The sequence below is a fragment of the Phoxinus phoxinus genome (assembly GCF_949152265.1).
Source record: "Phoxinus phoxinus genome assembly, chromosome: 6".
Lineage (NCBI taxonomy): Eukaryota > Metazoa > Chordata > Actinopteri > Cypriniformes > Leuciscidae > Phoxinus > Phoxinus phoxinus.
In genome coordinates this window covers 10,562,059-10,582,647 of record NC_136881.1, presented here as the reverse complement: position 1 = coordinate 10,582,647, position 20,589 = coordinate 10,562,059, and the positions used below count along the sequence as shown (strand labels likewise).

The window sequence follows — 20,589 nt, the reverse complement described above, 5'->3', positions numbered from 1 at the left end:
ATTGCCAAAATAAAGTCCTGCCCTACAGTTTTTTTCTCATTCTAAGCCGTTTCACCCGGATATGTACGCCACAATACTATCGCCACTTCCCATTCATGCTGACTTAAATGTTAGTTAATACAAATGTTAATGTTTGTTCAAAGTGTAGAAATATTGTTCATTGTTAATTCATGTGACGTAATATAGTTAATTCATGTTAAAACATTTTTATCAAAGCAACTGCATATAACTTTTTCTTTCTTCCTAATGTTTTATTTTTTTCGCATTCTTGCAGCCATTGAAATGCACAAGGGGTGTTGATTTTTTATTCAATAGAACTTACACAGGACATGTGTAACCATTGAACAGCATGGTTATAAAATGCCAGCTTGTAATGTTGGTGTTCAGCTAATTATCAGTTCATTATTTGTCTGAGACATAATTTAAGTCGTTAATAATTAACAGGGTAACATGTGTATTAGAGAGCGTTTTAACAGCACTACACTTCACGTATGCAAATATTTCCCAATAATTTTGCCACATTGTTGGAGGATTGCAAGTGCATAAGTCTTTCTCACAAGCATGCATAGACACGTATTCATAAAAGCTATTATTGTGGCTCCATCTGCTTAGGTGTGTGTGTGTGTGTGTGTGTGTGTGTGTGTGTGTTTATCAGTGTGAAAGATTGTAAAAGAAATAGAGATGTAGAACAGGTGGCTGGACATGTTGATTATACAGACAGTTTGGAAGTTAAAATGCAAATTTAGCAAGCGTAAATGAGAAAACCTTAACAGCACATCTGTGTGTAAGTGCAAGTGTTTATACGTATCATTAATGTAATTACAAAAATTGATGTGACTTTATTAAGATTTGAAGTGACCACGGTCAATTTTAGTGTTGAGTGTTTTGGCAGTGTTCACAGGTGGTCACAAGTGGTTGGACAGTGAAGATGTGGTCAAATCCCTTTACACTTTAATTATACTGTGACTTAAAATGTAATTATTTTTTATGCATCTTTCATCATGCATTCTAACAGTAGTTATCTCTATTGTTTCTGAGATTGTCGTATATTTTTCCAACCAATTTGAGCAGTTGTGCCTGTGTAATTCATTGCCTTCTGAGATTTGAATTGGGTTATTCCTTTTATGGAGAAAAAAAATTACTGCCTGTTTTGTAAATTATGAAAGAACTTCTGGATATATTGGAGCTCAGGCACTTTCTTATTTAAAGCTTGATTATTTACACAATAGTCATTGTTCTGTGACAGATTGAGTTTTTACTCAGAAATTGCTGGTAAGTTTCACAAATAATTACAAAGTAACTGCAAGTAACAGTTGAAATTTTAAGTAGAAAGACTGATGATTTTCTAGTCATTTCTTTTTCTAGTAAGTCTTTTGTTTTATTTACAACTTTTTTTTTTACTGTCAACATAATAAAAAAAAATGTGTTACCATATTTTTAATTATTACATAGATTTATATAATTTTATCTAACATGAAAGAGTGATAAATTATAAAAAACCGACCAATATCACAGCATTCATAAAATCCGTTGCTAATACTTGATCATGTTTATGTTCTTATTTTCCCACCAAAAGTTATATGTAACTTCCTGGCATCTGGCTTTTTTAGCTAAAGGAAATTTCAAAACAGGATAGAAAGTAATTGCACACAGGAAACAATGTAACTTGAGTACCAATTAAAAGAGAAAATAACAAAATTAATAAACACCTTAACTTTAAAATAAAATAATAAATTAACTTTTATAACTTAAAATTTTTTTTATATAAGAAGTGCAAAACACCCCGTGGCCAAATTTGGGAGCAAACCAAAGTACCGGTAGTACAATTATTTAAAATGACCCTTTAATTGTTATTTTGTAATAAAAGAAAATGAAAAACTAATATGACTAAAAAATATGTTGCAACTATATGCGGAACTGATTAACATGTAGGCTACATATGCATTTTGTTCAAGGCAGTTTTGCTTAAGGAAGTGCTACCAGGTGGGTCCAGAAATGTCTTTATTTTGTATAATTACTGTGTTTTATTGCTGGAAAGGTTCTTTACAACAGGGATTATCTCTGAAGACAAAATCAAAGCTTTGTTTTAGAATACACACGAGTGCATTCTTCATACGGCTATATGCTATTGCTGGAAGGTGTTTGTCGTGTACAACACTAATGGCCTATCTGTTTCAGATGGCATCTTCATCTCTCGAGGAAAAGCCTGATTTCAGACCAAATATCACGCATGTAGGAGTTTGTTATATACACTGTTATATTCATTCACACACACGCACTATTATACGACTATTTTGTGTGGGCGTTTGGTTTAACAGTTGCAAAATATGCTTTTGAACATTTTGCCAATTAGTGTGTAGCGCTGTTTAGTGGTTGCATCCACAAAGGAGAAACACAATGCTTAGAATGAAAAACTCACACACACATACACACATGCACTGAACTTTTAAAACTTCGTATTAATTCTGAGAGGAATTTTAATACAGTTGAATATCTCGCTCACAGTATTCAGCAAAACATCACATTAATTTGACCGATCAACAGCGAAGATGAATGCACAGACAAGAATATGGAGGCAGATGTGACGAAGTGGTGTCACAACAATAACATGGCCCTGAATGTCAATAAGAAAAACTCATTTTCGACTCCAGTGCACCCAGACAGATTCTCCACCCTAATCATCACTAATGGGGCCACAGCGGAGACTGTGAACTGCCTGGGGTTACTTGGGCTGCCGATTTGAAATTGTCCTTCCCCAGACCCTAAACACCAAAGACATTCCCATGGAAATACAACACAGAGAGTTTTAAAAAATATCATAAAAAATTCTGGTGGCAGCTCTGTCTGGTATCCCTGTGACAAGATAGGCAGTGTTGGGGAATGTTACGCTTATTGCATTATGGCATTGCTCCTACTAAACCCAAATAATTACATTACAATTTTTATGGACACTAACATTTGGTGTTATTTTTTCTTCTTCTCACCAACTATAGATTGGGGCTCTTTCTCATTCAAATTGTCAGCGCTGTGCTTGGCTTGCAGGTGTTTTGCAAATTCAAAGTGGTAAATTTGAAGTGTTTGTCTAAATCTGTGTGACTACTTTGTAAGGATAGGGAGAGGTATGCAAATGAAACTGTCAGTGAATACATACAATTAATAGAAGAGTGACACATATGACTTAACACTTTAATAAGTAACTCTGGTATTATCTTGTAATTTCAACAATGCACACATTCATGTCTGGATGGCAACATTTCTTGATACTGTTCTTTCTTGTTCTCCCTATTGTATCCTGTTTTATTTTATTGAGTGGCAAAAAAGTCATACAATATCCAAGAACTAATACTCACTCACTCGCTCGCTCGCTCGCTCGCTCGCTCACTCACTCACTCACTCACTCACTCACTCACTCACTCACTCACTCACTCACTCACTCACTCACTCACTCACTCACTCACTCACTCACTCACTCACTCACTCACTCACTCACTCACTCACATGTCAAATTGTGCAATATGAATACATTAAGATCTTGTAAAGATAGACTGCTTGGCATTAATGTAATTATATCTTATATCCATCTATACAGTATAATATATATACATGTCCGGGAAAAAGGATGTATGGTAACCCCTACTACTCAGCTTTCTCCACAGAACAAGAGGCTGTTAGCTTAGCTTCCAAAAAAAGATGGCTGACACTATTTGTACATTCTGTGAGTGAGATCCCACCCTCTATGGGCGGGATTTCCATTCCACTGCGCTACTTTTCCATTATTATTCAAAGTAATCATGCTCTAGACGGACGTCTTTAACGTATAAATTTTATTCGGATTGTAAGGGGTGGTTTAAACCTTTTCTAATCCATTCGATAAGACATGTAAACACTTGATCGGATTGAAAACTGAATCTGGAAAGTTCTGCGCACATGCAATGATGTCGAAATGACGTATGATGAACAAAACTAGCCGTTGTTGTTGAAGGAAATATGTCATTCTTAAATTCTCCTTCCACTCATCACCCCACCAGTCTTTGCTTGGACTCTTCTTCACAGACGCCTAGTTTTTGACGCGGGATAGTTTTTACTGCTTGATAAAAACTGTATGCTCATGTGCTCGTCGTCTCCTAATTACGACCCGAAATAGATAAATATTAAGTCTGCTCTTTAAAACAAAGAAAAGAAACAATGGAAGAGGGATGGCTGGAATGATCATCAACATTAATATTATAATATTATAATTAAATGTATTTTGACGGATCCGGCAAGAGCCTGGAGTTTCGTCTGATATAAAATCAGTTAACCAAACTGTATTTTGTCTGGTACTCAAAACTGTATTAACTAAAAGTATTCTGGAAGCCAGGGAAGAGCAGAAATCAGGAGATGAAGTGATGATTATTAAAAAAAATGAGGAGGGTTAATAGAATAATCCTAGTTGATTATGTGTTAATGCTCAGACTTTGTCTTACCAGCACAAATACTGTGGGCACAAGTCATTACACCAAAGCAATGGCAATGGGAAATAACTCACATGATGTTAAAAACCTTGACATTTCTCATTCGTGAAGACAAATATTCCTTGAAACCACACAATCAAGATTAAACAACAATAGCATTGTAAGAGCAAGGGAAATAAATAATATAACAATACAAATTAAATAGTTTAAACGATAAATTATTATGATTAATTAAACAAAGAAAATAAAAGAGATGGTAGCTCTAAAACACACTGTGCTATTGTGCTATTGAGAATCCTTAGATCCTTCAACACCCTACCAGAGATAAAATAGGGACTTTAGTTACATTTAAAAATTTTATCGGTTTTCTTTTTTCTAGGAGAAGCACAATGGGGCTTATAATGGTCTTGCAGTCTTCTAGTTAGAGAGGGCTCATTCGCCCCATGCAAGCTTGAAAGGTTTAAGAATAAAGCCAATTAGCTTAAGAGCACTTGAGTACAATATCCTTCATCGACTTGAGCTTGTCTTTCCTTTGAGAAACAGACATTATGGTTTTGCGGCTTTATTCTCAGTCTTTCAGATTCATTCAGCAAACTCACAATAAGAAAGAACAAGACAAAGGATTTAGTCTCAAAATGATTTACACATGCACAATTATCCAATTAACTTGATAAATGTTGCTGATATGTTTTACTATTCACAACCAAATGCCTTTCAACTTGCGTGTGCAAAATTCAGAATGAAAGGGGTCATATGATGCGATTTCTTGTTTTCCTTTTTCTTTAGTGTGTTATGTAGCTGTTTGTGCATGTATAAGATCTGCAGAGTTACAAAGCTCAAAGACTCAAACCCAAAGATATATTCTTTGTAAAACTTAAGGCTCAGCAACAATAATGTACGGTATGTGTAAAATAATGACTTTTTGTAACCTAAAACCACCGTAAACACATTGCATTAAATCAAATACACAAAATAATGTTATTTTTAGAACCATCAAATGACCCTTTTTAAATGTATGTGTAGCAATTTGTACGAATAGAGACATTTTTTGTGAATACAAAGGTTTTCTCTTTTATTAGTGTATCATAATTTGCGAATGCAAGAAAGAAGATGTGAATTTGTGGATCAGGTGACATACTGTATGTACATTCATTGACGTCTTCATTCATTTGGATTTTGAGACGTACTTTTCACGGATTTCAAGCATTTCACAACCCACACACAACCTACAAATGAATAGGCCTGGTGCTGATTATTAATGTGTGCACAACTACCCATCTATTTGACAAATTCACAAATGCACGATCCACACACAGCTGTCTAAGACAACCTACTACCAAAAACAGACAATGGCACCGTAATCAAGCATTCTTCCCCATTTAAGACGCTTAATGTGGCTTAAGAAAGTGTTATTGAAGCACCAAATTTAGTACACAACTGTTAATAATGCAAAGCTTACCTTGTACATACAAGCAGAAAAATATGAACTCAAAACATGCAAAGTTTCCTCATTATAAAAAAACCCAGCTTAATTTAGGCTAAAGCGTTAAGACAGTATAAATACCAAACTCGGCAAGACCAAAGGCCTACCTTATTAATAAAGCATACTTTGTACAGTTAAGCAGATTAAATCTGATTATGAACACAACACGCGAGGTTAGGCATTTTTCTCCCTTAGAAAAGCATACAAATGCGTAACGTGCAATATATCGCGTTGCATGTTCAATAAGGTGTATAGGCTACTGAGTTTTAATATCACCATCTTACTGCATTAAGCCACGAAGGTCTGTGAGCCACAGGTGTGTGAGTGTGTAGATTATTTTCATTCTTTATTCAGCAGGCTTCAAATCAGCTTGATTGCCTCATCTCAAAGAGGTTTCCCCAACTGACCTCAAACCAGTTTATCAATCTTTATTTCTCTCAAGTTCTAATATCTTCCCACACATTATCTCAAATTCAATCGCTTTTTATGCACTCCACATAGCGTCTTCCAACTGACCTGAAATCAGTTTTTATAGCATTTGTTTACTGCTCACTTGGGCTGGAGGACAGCTATTTTGCTGAAGAACAATATTTCATTGTCCATATTTTAAGTATACTTTATCTAGTTAGTATACTAATATCAATGTACTAGAAGTAAACTTGTAATTGTACTTTTTCAATACTGGTTGGGACTAAATTGGCCCACTTTTTACAATACAGATTTTCCCACAAATATGCAGGCTTGTTTGTTTAATTTCTTACTGCCTTACTATGGTTGTACTGTATGTAGCATATATTTGAATCATGAAGCAGCATGGAAAAGTTAAATAGTATCAATACTATTGGTAAGTGTTAAAATAATGAGAAATGGTGGTTCCATGGTGGGTTCCTGGACCCAAGTTTTAAAAAACACCATCTTAAACCTTAAATCCATTAATGTTTCACCAACTATTATTCCATATTCGGGTCTTTAACCTGTTACCTGACATACAAAACTTTTAGTGTTGTTGAGTTTTTCTAAAACTATTATGTATGTCATGTCAAATTAATATAATAAATTAAGCAATTAATTAAACTAAATCAATGATTTAAATTAAATGAAAGCCATCTGTGCATCTTTAGCACAAGCTGTATCTAGATGTATTTGCACACTGTCTAAAATCACAATAAAACTGAACACATCAATATTGCAATAAATCAAGGTCGACACAACAGTTTCTTAAATGTCTACAAACACTCAGTTAAGTTGAAGTGCTCAAAAAGGTCATAAGTAAACCAATATCCTTCAAAAGGTCTCTTCAATTCAACAGATAAGTCAGGAAATAGTCAAAGCCTATGCTTGCACTTGTGCGAGTTTCAGCCTGACCTCATGACCTCATGTCGTATGAAACACCTGCCATTCAACTAATGCACTGCTATTTGTGTAAAGTAACCTTGTTGACAAGTTTAGGTGAGTATAGGGTAAAACACACAATAGATTTGTACCTTTAATGCCCTATAGATGGCAATATCACTTCTTTTGTAGCAGAAATAAACTGCTGCAGAAGAATGTAGGTGCCGTTCAATATGTAACAATTGTACTACTTATTACAAATGTGTTGAAGTAAAGAGTACAAATACTTATTTAAAAATGTAGTAATGAGAGTAAAAGTTGCGTATATCTTTGAAACAAATTACATTGACTCATACTTTACACCACTATTGTTCGCGCAGCCCCTCTGTTACCTCACTTACCCCAGTTTGGGAAGTATACTTGCTCGACAGTAAATCGGTGGGCCATATCATGTTTTGCCGATGTATATTCTTTTTGTTTTATGCCTGCGGTAATTATGAATGAAACATCACATCATCATTGAGTATCAGGCATTGCCACCTTGAGGAATAAAGGTGAATTGCACTTATTGAGTCATCAGAGATTCAGTTATTGAAAAAAAACGTACACTATTACATACCTTGGGTCACTAGCGACCCTATGCACTTACAATAAGTTAATTAAAAAACAGACATTCTTTTATATTTTTTTCTTGTTATATTGTTTATAATGAATTAATTGAAGGATACTTAGAAGGTTGACGTCTAACTTTAAAAAAAAATGAATGAGGGGGAGGACAATGAATTACATCCTGGTTTGCTTAAAACAGAGATTTGCGTTTAAGAGTTAAAAGATTAATTCTGTCATCATTTGCTTAATGTTGTTCCAGAGCCATATGAATGCACTGCAAATGCTGTTTCTTGCTGCCTTTAAGGTTACAAGATATTAGAGAATCAGTTGAGTTTCCCATGGCATGTATTTGTTCAAGTAAACCTTTAATTTACCCAAGAATCTCTGGATGAAAGAATCTGTCAAATGCATACATGCAAATGTTCTATCTTGTATCCACAGACAAGGGATTTGAGTGGCCCAGTCATTTGCACACTCGTTGCCTGGAGGAGGTGATGGACTCCTGTAGAGTTTGGGTGAAAGCCAGGAGCCAATGTGAAGCTATTCACAAGCGACCATTGATGATAAGAGTGTGCATTTGATTTCAAGTGTAACCTAAAAGCAGCATCCCGACACCAAGAGAATGCAGCGCCACTGATAAGAAACAGAAGACATGATTGCTGCAAACACTCCAACAAAAAACTCCAACAAAAGGGCTTAAAGAGACACACACATACATACACACACGTTTACATCTAAATTAAAGGGCACCTATTATGGAATTTTGAAATGTACCTTTCATGTAGTGTGTAACATAGATCTAAGTGAACAAAAACATCCTGCAAAGTTTGAAATATGAAACTGCACCGTATATAAAGTTATTGTCTTTCAAAAGTAAGAGTCGACTCTGAGTCATTTTTATGAATCGTTAGAAGACCGAAGCCTTTTCTCTGACTAGATGACGTCAACTTGTCAAGTTATTTGAATACGATACGCCCACTTATTGCGCTCCAAGGCCAGCAGGGAAAATATCATGGCGACGAGACGCTGTGTTCTGAAGTGCGACTCAAAAGACAACTTTTTCATCTGCCCAAGGAGGAGCATTTGAAGACTAAGTGGCTACAATTAATATATACAACTATACCACAGAAGTATAGTCCGAGCCTTGTGCTTTGCTCACGCCATTTTCAAGACGATTGCTTTACCAACTTAAATGCACTCAAACTTGGATTCGCTGATATTGAAGGAAGGTTCAGTTCCAAGTGTATTTGCATCAGCTTCCTCCTCCGTATCACAACCTGTAAGTGTTATTAATAATTGTTGCTTTTATGTTTTATGTAGCATGCTTAATAATTATTTTGTTTGTTGTGTAAGCACCGTTTAGCTTCTAGGTCTTCAATGACAATTGTATTGAGATATGTGAAGTGTTTGTCTTTGTTTTCGGAGTTGTCTTAAAGAATAGAGTAATACCTCGTAGTAACGTAACTACATTTTATTTTTTTTATTTTTGTAAAAACGTTATGTTTATGCATCGGGCTAACGCAAACAAAGACTGATTGTGCTTTTACAATATGAACTCTGGGCTATGCTCGCTAACATAACATTACATTCTTTATCTTATTTTTAGTTTTTTACTACAAACTACAAAGCAGTGGACTATAATAATTATTATAACACAATTTAATTGATAAAAGCATCATTGTACTCCGTGTTAAAAATAAGTATTATCTATGTAAACACTGCTGGGTCATCTGACCAATCAACGCAGATTAGCGTCGCGCAAAGGAGGGGTTTGAAAAATGAGTCGTTGAACGATTCATTTGGGAGTCGGTGAGCAAATCAGGTAAAAATAAATGCATATTATACGACAACAAAAGTGTTTTTTGTCATTGCATGCATGTAAAACTGTTGTTGGGGACTCTCTAAACAACATTAGGAACATTTTAAATGTCATAATAGGTGCCCTTTAAGACACTACAGACTGTTGTTTTTTAGATAAATTCACAGCCAATCAGAGCATATTTGATGCCTAACATGGAGTTATGAGGAGGGCGATTTTAGACCAATGAGATTCGCAGTGGGTGGGCTAACCTTTGCTTACTTGTACATATATAATTTTTTTAACAACATTTTTTTTTATGTGTGTGTGTCTATAGGACATATATTTTCTGAAGGATCATTTGATCCTGAGTAATGATGCTGATTTTTTTTCTTTACTTTAATAATATTTAACATTTGATTATTCTACAAATTTTAAATATTTTTGCTCCTATAAAATTAGTTTCACTCAAAAAATGGTACGAAAGCTGTCACTTGGACGGTGGCTTTTAAAAAGGTTCTGTATCATTATGTACCATCAGTTAATATGTACACTTTGTACACCCTTGGGACCAATACAGTATGTACCTTTTGAGGTACTAATATGCACTCTTTAGGTACAAAGGTGTATAGTGACAGCTTTTGTACCTTTTTTCTGTGAGTGTAGGTTTTGAATTTGCTATTGTTTGGGGTGATTGTCTCCAGTACTAAGTAATCCCCCCCCGTCTCACACATACACACACACCTATTCTTCTGTGAACCTCTTTCCGTGGACAAACAACTTATTTAATTTGTACCAATGGCTGAAACCACGTCTGGTGTTTTTGAGGAGTCTGTATATTTTGGTTTATTCTTTTAGAGGTTTGCACAGCAGTAGGGAAACCGCAGCCCAGTTGTTGTTGTTCTTTATACTGTCTGTCATTTGTTCTTTCATTCTGCTGTTTTTTGCTGTAAACGACAGCACAGCTTGTGGCTTACACATGAGTGTCTGTGATTGTGTGGCACCAAACCCCTTTGATTGCTTTCTTTTCTCTGACCAAGGGGAGGAAAGACTCTCTACTGGTCTTTCTCTTCTGTTTTCCTTTGCTTTTTCTCATGCTGTGAGGGAACAAGAGATGACCAGGTGAGGTTTTTGCTTTGTGTTAGTGTGTGTGTGTGAGTGAGCTAATACACTCCTTTAAATGCCACAGAGTTAGAATTATTGGACGACATCACAGTTGTCACATACTCTCTCTCGTGTTGAGAGAATATGTGACATTCTCTCTCATCAGGGTTGTTCTGGAGTGTGTGTGTGTGTGTGTACTTGCACAACTGTCTTTGTGAGGACCGGTTTGAGTTTTAGACCATCGGACAAAGAGAGTGAAGTGAGGAGATTTTGGCCAGTCCTCACTTTCTGAGAGCCCTTTAAAGGCCTGTATGAGGGTTGAGACTTCGCTTTAGGGAAAAGGTTATAATTAAGGGTAGGTTTAGGGTAAGGGTTCGGGTTAGGCACTTAGTTGTGATGGATAGGGTTTGGTTAAGAAGCTAGAGATTGCATTGTGTCAACGAATGTCCTCACAAAGATCGATATACAAGAGATATACAAGGGTTGTTCTGGAGTGTGTGTGTGTGTGTGTTTGTGTGTGTGACTGTGTCACACTGTGTAGACTGTGTAAGGTTCTATTTATGCCACTAGTGACCAGGTTAGTTCAAATCCACACTACAATCCTTAAAGGCATACAGTAGTCCACCCTAAAATTTAAATTCTGTCATTATTTACCCTCATGTCATTCCAAGCCTGTATGCGTTTCTTTTTTTTTTGCGGAACACAAACCTTTTTGAGATCTGAGAATGTTAGTAACCAGTTTCAGTTGCCGTTGACTTTGACTGATTCTTTAAATATGCCAGGAAATTAGCTTCAAGCTTTCACTATTTCCAACAAATGACAAACTGGAAGTCATTAATTTCCAATGGAGTAGTACGTCGGGAGCCGTGTGGATTTCATTGTTCAGTCATTTTATCATGGCGAAGAAGCGGAGCTGCTTTATCACCAATTTAAAAGTTCCGTGCAATTGCCGCCACTAGTTGGCGAAATGCGACAACCGTAGGCCTACGTGAATGTCAGAGATAGTGGAAAGATGGCTTCAGTCTTGATGGCTGTGACCCAATTCAAAGGCTACATTCTTCGAAGGTCTCGGACTTGGATGGCCACGAAGGTCGGACTGAGCATTGTTAAATGCAACGGTCTGTCCTACGGAGGACTGTTCTTGCTGCCTAGTAACTGTGACAGCTGTCATTGATGAGTGACAGTAACGTTTGTACTAGACTTTTTTGAAAGTTATATTAAACTGAAAATAAAACAGGGTTCACAAACTAAATATGTTCTAAATATAATCGCACCTTAGTAAGATTTAAACCGCTTTAAAGTTTTTTCAAAGTACTTGCGTTTAAATGTGTAATTTGGCTATTTCTCTCCTTCAATCCTGTCGTCACTGGCACCCAATGAATGCTGGGGTACGCAAGGCCGTGAAGGATCCCTCTGTTGTGTCCTTCATTTAATGGGAAACGGAGGATGCATTTGGAGGCTACATTTGAAGGAGCCTTCGTTGCGCCGCGGTGACGCAATCGGGTTTTGAATGCACATTTTGAAGGATGCTGCCTCTGAATTGGGATGCAACCGTATGTTTATTAGCTTAGCAACATTCTAACGTCAAACATCAAAATCGGAATGCTTTGCTTGCTTTAAAGTTCATGTAAACGGAACTTGCAACCGACTTTACTTCAGGAATGTGACACAGGAGGTTTGGAGGGGAGTGGTTAAAAAATGATCTGCCAAATCCATCAAACTGACGTCATCAGAGAAGGAACGCCATTACAGATAGGAAGCACATTTTCAGATTTTGACTAAAGACTTGTTTTTTTGACTTGTACTTTACACTGTAACTGATTATTATATATTTTTTTACAGTGTAACGGTTCTCCTCCTCGTATCACATTGCCATGGCAGCTCTGAACCTCAGAAAAAAAATCCCTTGTCAGGTATAATTGAAAAGAGAGTTAAGGCTTAGCGATTGAAAAACATGCGGCCAACCCTTCCCTGCCTTACAATAACCATACCACAAATCTCCTCATGGGTTATGACAGTCATCTGGCCACTGTGCTGTAGTTGCCTGATGATAGGTTTTCTCGCTCTTGCTCTGATTCGCCGCTCTCTGCTGTCCAGGGTTGGAATGTGAAAAGAAATTGCTGCTTTAGCCTTGGGTTAGGCCCTGTGACAGGTTAACACACACACACACACACACACACACACACACACACACACACACACACACACACACACACACACACACACACACACACACACACACACACACACACACACACACACTGAGGTTCTGTTAACTGTACGCTGTCAGAACAAACACAGTCATATTTCAAAATGACCGCTACCTCCCCTCTCTCCCTCTCTCTGTCGTTCTTTCCCACCTCATCATCTTCTGTTCTCCTCTCCCTCTCTCTCTCTCTCTCTTTCTCTCTGTCCTTTTCCTCTCTCTTTCGGTTCCTTTCCAATTTGTGAGATTTAATTGGTGAGTTTAGTGGCTGGAGCAAGGTGAAGGGAGAATTTAAGGCGGCTGGTTTCTGTCAGATGGACTGAGCTTGGTGTACTCAGTCACTTAGTTCTCTCTCTTTCTTTTCCTTTTCTCACTATCTATCTACCTCTCTTGTTCTGTCTACCTGACTTGTTTATGGGGAAGTTCAAGCCGTTCTGGGAGAGATAACTAATCTGAGAAGAACATGTCTCTGAGGTAAAATGTGAAACTGCAGTAATGTATTCTGCCATATTGACCCTCCCTTTAAAACGCCTATCCTGTTCTGTCCTCAAATGAGCCATAAAGTCATTTACAACTTTACAGTAATGGCTTTAAGCATCAGAGTTTTATGTGAGATATTTAAAGCAGCAGTGTGTCATTTCTGGGCTACTAGTGGCACCAAAAGGAACTGCAATCTGTTTGTTTGAGCGACCTGAGTATAACATGGGCTCAATTAAAGAGATGAGTTAGGGCGGGACTACCTTGCTGAATGTTTATATTATTTTAGAAAATTGTGTTCAGTGCCATTAGTTGTGAAGAAATTACACGGGCGCCTAATTGAATCGCAAAAATAATGTCTGTTTCTAAACAGGTTTCGTCAAAATGCCTTATTTGCCCTTGTTTGGACAAAACCAGATCACACCATAATCATGCAATTAGTTGAACCTAAATAAAATGTTGAGCTACTCAAACCAAGTGGTCAATATTTGCCTATGATCCATTTCCCCAAAAACAATTCAAAAGTAGCTATATATATTATGACAAAAGAGTTTGTGTGTGTGTGTGTGTGTGTGTGTGTGTGTGTGTGTTTCATATTATTATGTTTTACCCATTTGTTTATTGAGGGCTTTTAAGAGTGTGAAATTAACTGCAGTTACTGTACAGCTCGAGATAGTCGCTAGTGAAGGGCTTGGGACTGTGTGTTTTCTTTGGAATCTGCGCCAGCTGAACAACCACCATGATGATGAGGACAACTAACAGGGAGCTTCCTCTTGGTATTAAAGAAACCCAGGCTCATTGGAGAAATGTGCCTCTGGCGACATTTCTGCAACTTGTATTTTTGTATGTTTCACGACACTGAACACTTTCAAACTGAGAGTGTCCAGCGAGTAGCACTTAAAGTGCGTGACAGCTGAACAGCTGAAAGTGAATCTGGCAACATTTTATTATGTTTTTGTAATGAACATATCAGTTCAGAAATGAATTGTGGTGAAATGCTCTATGAAAAAGGTTAATGCTCTATCGTGTTTGAAAATAACTTACCACACACATGAAAAGAAAACCCTACCCTAAACCTAACTTGATAGTGTTACATATAATTTGAGATATACATTTGCTGAAGCAGCCATGCCATTGTAGCTTGCTTCTATGGGGTTTTAAGCTTTTTATTGTGACTTATTGTATTTTATGGGATTCGTACCCAAGTGCTCTGGGCAATGCTGTACTAAGTGAGCTATCGAGCAAGTTCACTACATAAATGCCATGCAAATTTATTTAAACGCAAATTTACAGGCAGTGGCACGTATTTTTTTCTAATGAGCAATTTTTTTCCAGGTTGCAACAAAGACTTCCTTTGCTCAAACATAGAAATCTTGAAAGCTCCACAGAGTCACAATGTTTACAATTTCCAATTTAAATCGACCTGTTGGCTTACTTATAGCTGTCCCAGCTGGGCTAGAAAAACATATTTTAATATTGAAAAATTATACTCTGGTGTGAATGTGGCCCATACATCACAAACACAGAGCCCCCCCCCACACAAATCCTATAGTAGTAGTAATGTAGGAACTGTAGGTAGCTTCTGTGCTACATGTTTAATTGAATATACATGTTCATGGTCATTCATCTGAAGCATAGACACAAAGCCTATTTCATACAGTCGCTCTCTTTCTTTCCTCTGATGATTTATTTGTTCTCTTCCTGTGCAGCTGCCCCAGAGATAAGTGGCTGTTTATCAAATTGCCTGTCAGAAACACTCGGCAGATTAATCCACAGCTCTTATCGCCGTGTTGAGAGAAAACTTCCCAGTGCTTTTAATTCACTGAATTGGATTACAGTATTACACAAGCACCTCTCGCGACTGGAGTGCACAACTCGTTTTAATACAAAAAACCCTCTTTTACAGCTCGTTCATGCTGGAAGCGAGCGATGTGATCCAACAGTACTACAACGTTCCTGTTATAGTCAATGAAACAGTTTAAAGTGAGTGAGTTTTGTGCTGACAGCTATAGAAGTGCAGACTGTGGTGATTCACATCCTGAAACCACTGTATACTGCAGGTGAGTAAGTCTAATGTGTATAACAGCAACTGACCTTTTTTAAAACTGTCTTAATTCCGGAAATATTTTTCCCATTTGCATTGTCCATAGTGAAAATTCTTCATTAAAACCGGCATGAATTGAAAACTCGCTCTCATTTGTAAATGTATGATATTGATCTTATAGGGGATTATCATGATTCCGGGTTTCATGGGCGGGATTTTTCAACTTTGTGCATGTCCACTTCCAGCGCAGTTCAACAATGGCTGAAACGAAGGCTGGATGTCACTGCTCTGTTCCACTTTGTCAATCAAACAAACAACGCCAACCTTATTTAAGTTTCCATGGATTCCCGACTGAACTGAGTCTAAGGAAGAAGTGGATTAAAGCGGTTCGCCGGGATGAAGGGCCAAACTTTAAAATAAAACAAGATAGCACGTATGTTTGTATAAATATATAATGCAGAGGTGGGGATGCAGTATAAATAAACTTAGGGTCATCCATCATGGGTTCGCCAGAGTGATGAGTGATTCACCGGAAGTGGCAGTGCACAAAGATCACTGAATGCGGAAGTACTCCGTATCAGCGTGATAATCCCCTATTGTGAACAGTTCATATGTTTCTTTTCTTTTTTTTCTGACCTCGTAATGTTTACCGGTAATCAAATTTGAAAGGTTAGACTTTGTTTAATATATTAAATATCAAAAGTAACCGAAAAGTAACCTGGTCTGTCCTGTCTGTCAGCGTGTTGTCGGTGTCCTCTCTGCTCCGCAATGTATTTTTCACTGCCTGAGAACATGGTGTGGCGTGAGAGCGGTATAGCTTGTCGGACATAGCAACAGTAACTAAGGGGGGCGGGTCTTTGCGAACGGTCAATCAGAGTGTGCAGTTCCAGTTTTCACCACATATTTAAATTGGATTTTTTTTTTTGGTGCATCGAGAGCACATTTCGGCCCCAAAGGCCTTACAGTCTTGCTTATCCTACGGTAAGTGCACATGATCATTTGGGACAGGGCCTCAGACACCCTCTGCCCCGCTTTATATCATAATTCATGCCTGCCAAAGCCATGGGCTAAATTTTAATATATCCTGCTCACTTTACAACTTAAAATAGTCTAGAAAATCCGGGAATATTTGTCACAGAATGCTGAACACATTTACAATTTATTACTGATTCAGTTTATATAGATGTCTGTGTTTTGGATGAATATTTTGGTGTGGCTCTCTGCCCCACCTGCCCTTACAAGATGTACAGATAATTCTTTAATCTCTTAAATATATTGTCATTATGTGCTCAATACAGAGCCTAGCCTATAGGAGAATTCCAGTGTTGTTGTATCACGTCATTCTCTCGCAGTGTAGTTACATTGTTGAATGCTTTTTTGCTTTTGCTCTCATAGCTTGTGTCCTGATGGAAATACGTCGGAAGAATGGAAATAGGGGGTTTTAAAGGAAAAAGTGTGGAATGTTAAATATTAGGAAGGCTCGCCTGGGTCCAGCTTGTCTGATGGGGTGCCGTAACAGTTGCTGTTTCAATCCGTAGCTCTATATGTAAAGTAGCCCCATGGGACAGCAGGAAAGGGGGCTCTGCTCAGCCGGATGAGTGATTGAGGAGATTTAAAGGCTGCGTGGTGAAGGGATAGCGAGCGAGATGGATGGAGGAATGGAGAGAGAGATGATAGATGTGGTAGGCGTGTGCAAAATGTCTATAGGACGCTCAGGTGTCAGAGTCCTGACAGCTCCCCGCGGACTGTAAACTTGTGAACTTTGGCGTCTATTTACTCACTCGCGGTCTCATTCGCTCGCTCATTGAGGTTTAAAGAGTGGGCGGGGCAACTCGTTGTCATGGCGATGAATGACAGCCATGTGCTCCTTTAGTCCGAAAATACTGATAGAGTTTAAATGAGCCCTAAATGTTGCAGTGGCGTGATATCTGGAATTTAGAATTTAAAATGTTTTATGATTTCATTCATCAAAGCATAAACATATTTTAGGTATGCTACATTTTATTAACATGTAATAGAATTCAGATTTAAGATATTAAAGCAGTAGCCTCAATTTTATTTATTATTATTATTTTTTTTTTAATTGGACGTACTCCTCAAGATGACTACGGTATTGTAAATCATTAAAGTTTCTGCTCTGAACAGAAAACCGTGCCGTTTCGTCCCACATTTGGTGTTTTTGGCTTCCCATATGGAAGTTTAGAACACAATGAGCATTCCAGTCATATAGATCAGTGGTCTTACCTATCTAAAATTATTTTCCGAAATAAATACTACAAATCTTAGTAAAAATATTTGTAATTTTTAGTAATCTGTTTTAATTTGTTATTATCAAGATGATGACGTAGACATTGGTTCAAACAGTGAATGTGAGAGTAAATTCTGATTTTATTCAGGTCTGTTTTTTTATTATAAAATTGTATTTACTTTATTTGTGCCGTGTGCGAAATGCTAACTTAAAATCTTGACTGTAAGCTTGTGAACTTTGCCATCTGTTTACTCACTCATTGAGGTTCAAAGATTGGGTGGGCCGACCTGTTGTCATGGCGATGACTGACAACCAAGTTCTCCTTTAGTCCATAAAGACTAATAGACTTTTAAATTAGCCCTCTAAGCCCATGGCTAGCTCCTACCTATCTAAAATTCATCACTTCTTCTCATTTCATGCCTTTTTCATTCATTTTTAACTAGCTAGACCAGTCGACCGATAAATGTGCGTAACAATTGCACTCGAGTATGCGCCGGTGTGCTGTTGTATGTTAAGCATGCAGAAATCTTCTTTCCAGGTTTAAGTTGGCTCTAAAATCCCAGTTTCGTCCACCCTGAGATTTTAAACTATGCAGTCTTGCTAAATGAGATCCACTGTGTCCCCCAGCAGTGCACATTACCAGAGTTCGCTACACCCGCAGGCTTATGGGCATTAAAGTGCCTCAGTGACGCCAGGAATCCATTACTCTGCTATTTTGAGAATTCTACAGATTGCCCCCTGTGCGGAATAACAAGCAGCTGGGAATGGTCAGGAAGCTAACAGAAGGTCTGGATGACTGACAGGAGATCAGTGGGAACAGCCTGAGAGCTCGGCCCAGGCCCGGTTAACTGACAGCAGATCAGCACTGATAGGACAGGGGGAAAATGAGAGTGGTCTGAAAGCGCTTTGCTGGGGGCCAAAAGCCTGCCACAGCCCGGGTGTATGAATGGGGCCGGGGAACGGAGGAGACAGCAGCGGAGGGAGAAACGCAGAGCGGGTGGACAGAGATAAGCGTAGCTGAGGCGGGAAAAGAGAGGAGGTGATGAACATGTGCGAGGGGACAATAGTTAAGGGCAGTTGGAGGTGATGGAAGGGGGTTGATGAGGAGAGAAGATGAGGATGTGTGTGTATGTGTATGAAGGGAGAATTATGGACTGATGAGGGATGGAAAGGAATTGGAGAGGTAAGTGATGTGGGAAAAAGGTATTTTCACTCCTTTCAAATCCACATCAGTGTACACACAGCTGTCCTGCTGTGAGCTCCCTACCGTGTAAATGAAGATGATGATGACATCGTTGGTCCGTTCTCAGACAGAATGATTGCTGATTACGTGTGTGTGTGTGTGTGTGTGTATGTGTGTGTGTGTGTGTGTGTGAAGAAGTGAGGCACTTTTAGTATTTTATTTTGTTTCAGTCACATACTACTTGCTTTATCTTAGTACTTTTTATGATTTATTATCTAATTTTCTGATTCATTTTTATTTTATTTTTGTTTTGCTCATGGAATAATCATGGCTACTGAGAATTCACACAGTGATGGCATTCTAAAAACAAGTACAAGTCCACGATGACTGACATTCCCTCCATGGTGCACCTTTAAGCAGAAGTCCCAATTTAGTCTCATTTTAATCTCAGTGCCATGTAGAAGACGCTGTTTTAATTTGTCTGATTTGATTTATTTGTATTTCTTTTCTGTTCTGCATTGTAATATCACTATTATCTCTTGTCATTTATGCTATGTCATTTCTGTCTCTCCCTAAACTCTCTTAAATCACCCACTCTTTCTCGCTTTTCTGACTCTCTTCCTCTCTCATATCTCTTTCTGGTCTATGCTTCCTTCTCTTCATTTATTCTCCCTCCACTTCACGGCTCTTTCTTAACCAGTCTCCTCTCATCCTTGGCTTTTCATTTATTCTTGTTTTTCTTTAGTGTTTATTTCCTTTCCGTCTTCTAATTTCTCAGCTGGTCCCCCTCACTCTTTTCAACTCGATCCTTTTGCATTTGTCCCTCTTCTCTCCCTGTCTCTCCCTCTCTTAATCCTGACTGTGATGTCTCATTGTTATTTCTCACAGAGATTGGCCTGTCATAATCTATGCCGCTGAGTAATCATTGTTGGGTTGTTGTTCTGCTATAAACGGTTCCCAAAAAAGTACGGCAGAAAAAAATGGCCCATCCCAGAAAGGGGGACATCATCCTCTCTGCCAAAGAAAGATGACGGCCATCACACCTGAAGTACCAACCTGAGCTGAATACACAAGCCAAATAGAAGATGGAAATTGTGGAGGTGTGGCGAAGAGGGGCTGAAAATTGACTTTCGACAGCATCCATCCTAATACCAAGACTGTTTACTGTCAAACTTCATCCAATAACTATGATTTGGTAGTGAGTGAGACAGATAGACAGTGGGGAAAAATGGTTTGTTCTGTCCTATGTGCCGTAATGATGTTCTAGAGTAGGACAAATGGCCAGCTTTGGGCCGTTTGCTCACTTTTTATTGTATCCATTCTCATATTTAGCCGTGATTCATAGGTAATTATGGGAGAATTGATTATTTGAAACTAATTAACCTCTATTAGAGCAGTTCTGGCTTAAATATGAAAACAAACTATCCAAGTGGACTTTGCTAGTGGGCACGTTCAAAAACAAAAACGCTATTTTATATCGCTCAAACCTGTCCGTTCCTCTCCACCAATCACACGCCTTTAATCTGTATAGGCCACCCACTACATCTGTCTGCATGAAGGGAGGGTGTGTTTGGGAGTCATTAGGTCTGATCAGTTCATTAAAGAGATTGAGCGAGTTGCACTAATGGCCACTTGAGTGGTACCATGCCGT

General features: G+C 38.0%; 1 long non-coding RNA gene across 1 annotated transcript in view; it reads left to right on the top strand.

Moving 5' to 3' along the window:
• LOC306999863 overlaps nucleotides 1-20,589 on the top strand; it is an 89,358-nt gene that overhangs the window by 22,550 nt on the left and 46,219 nt on the right. The gene's annotated exons all lie outside the window — the stretch shown is intronic.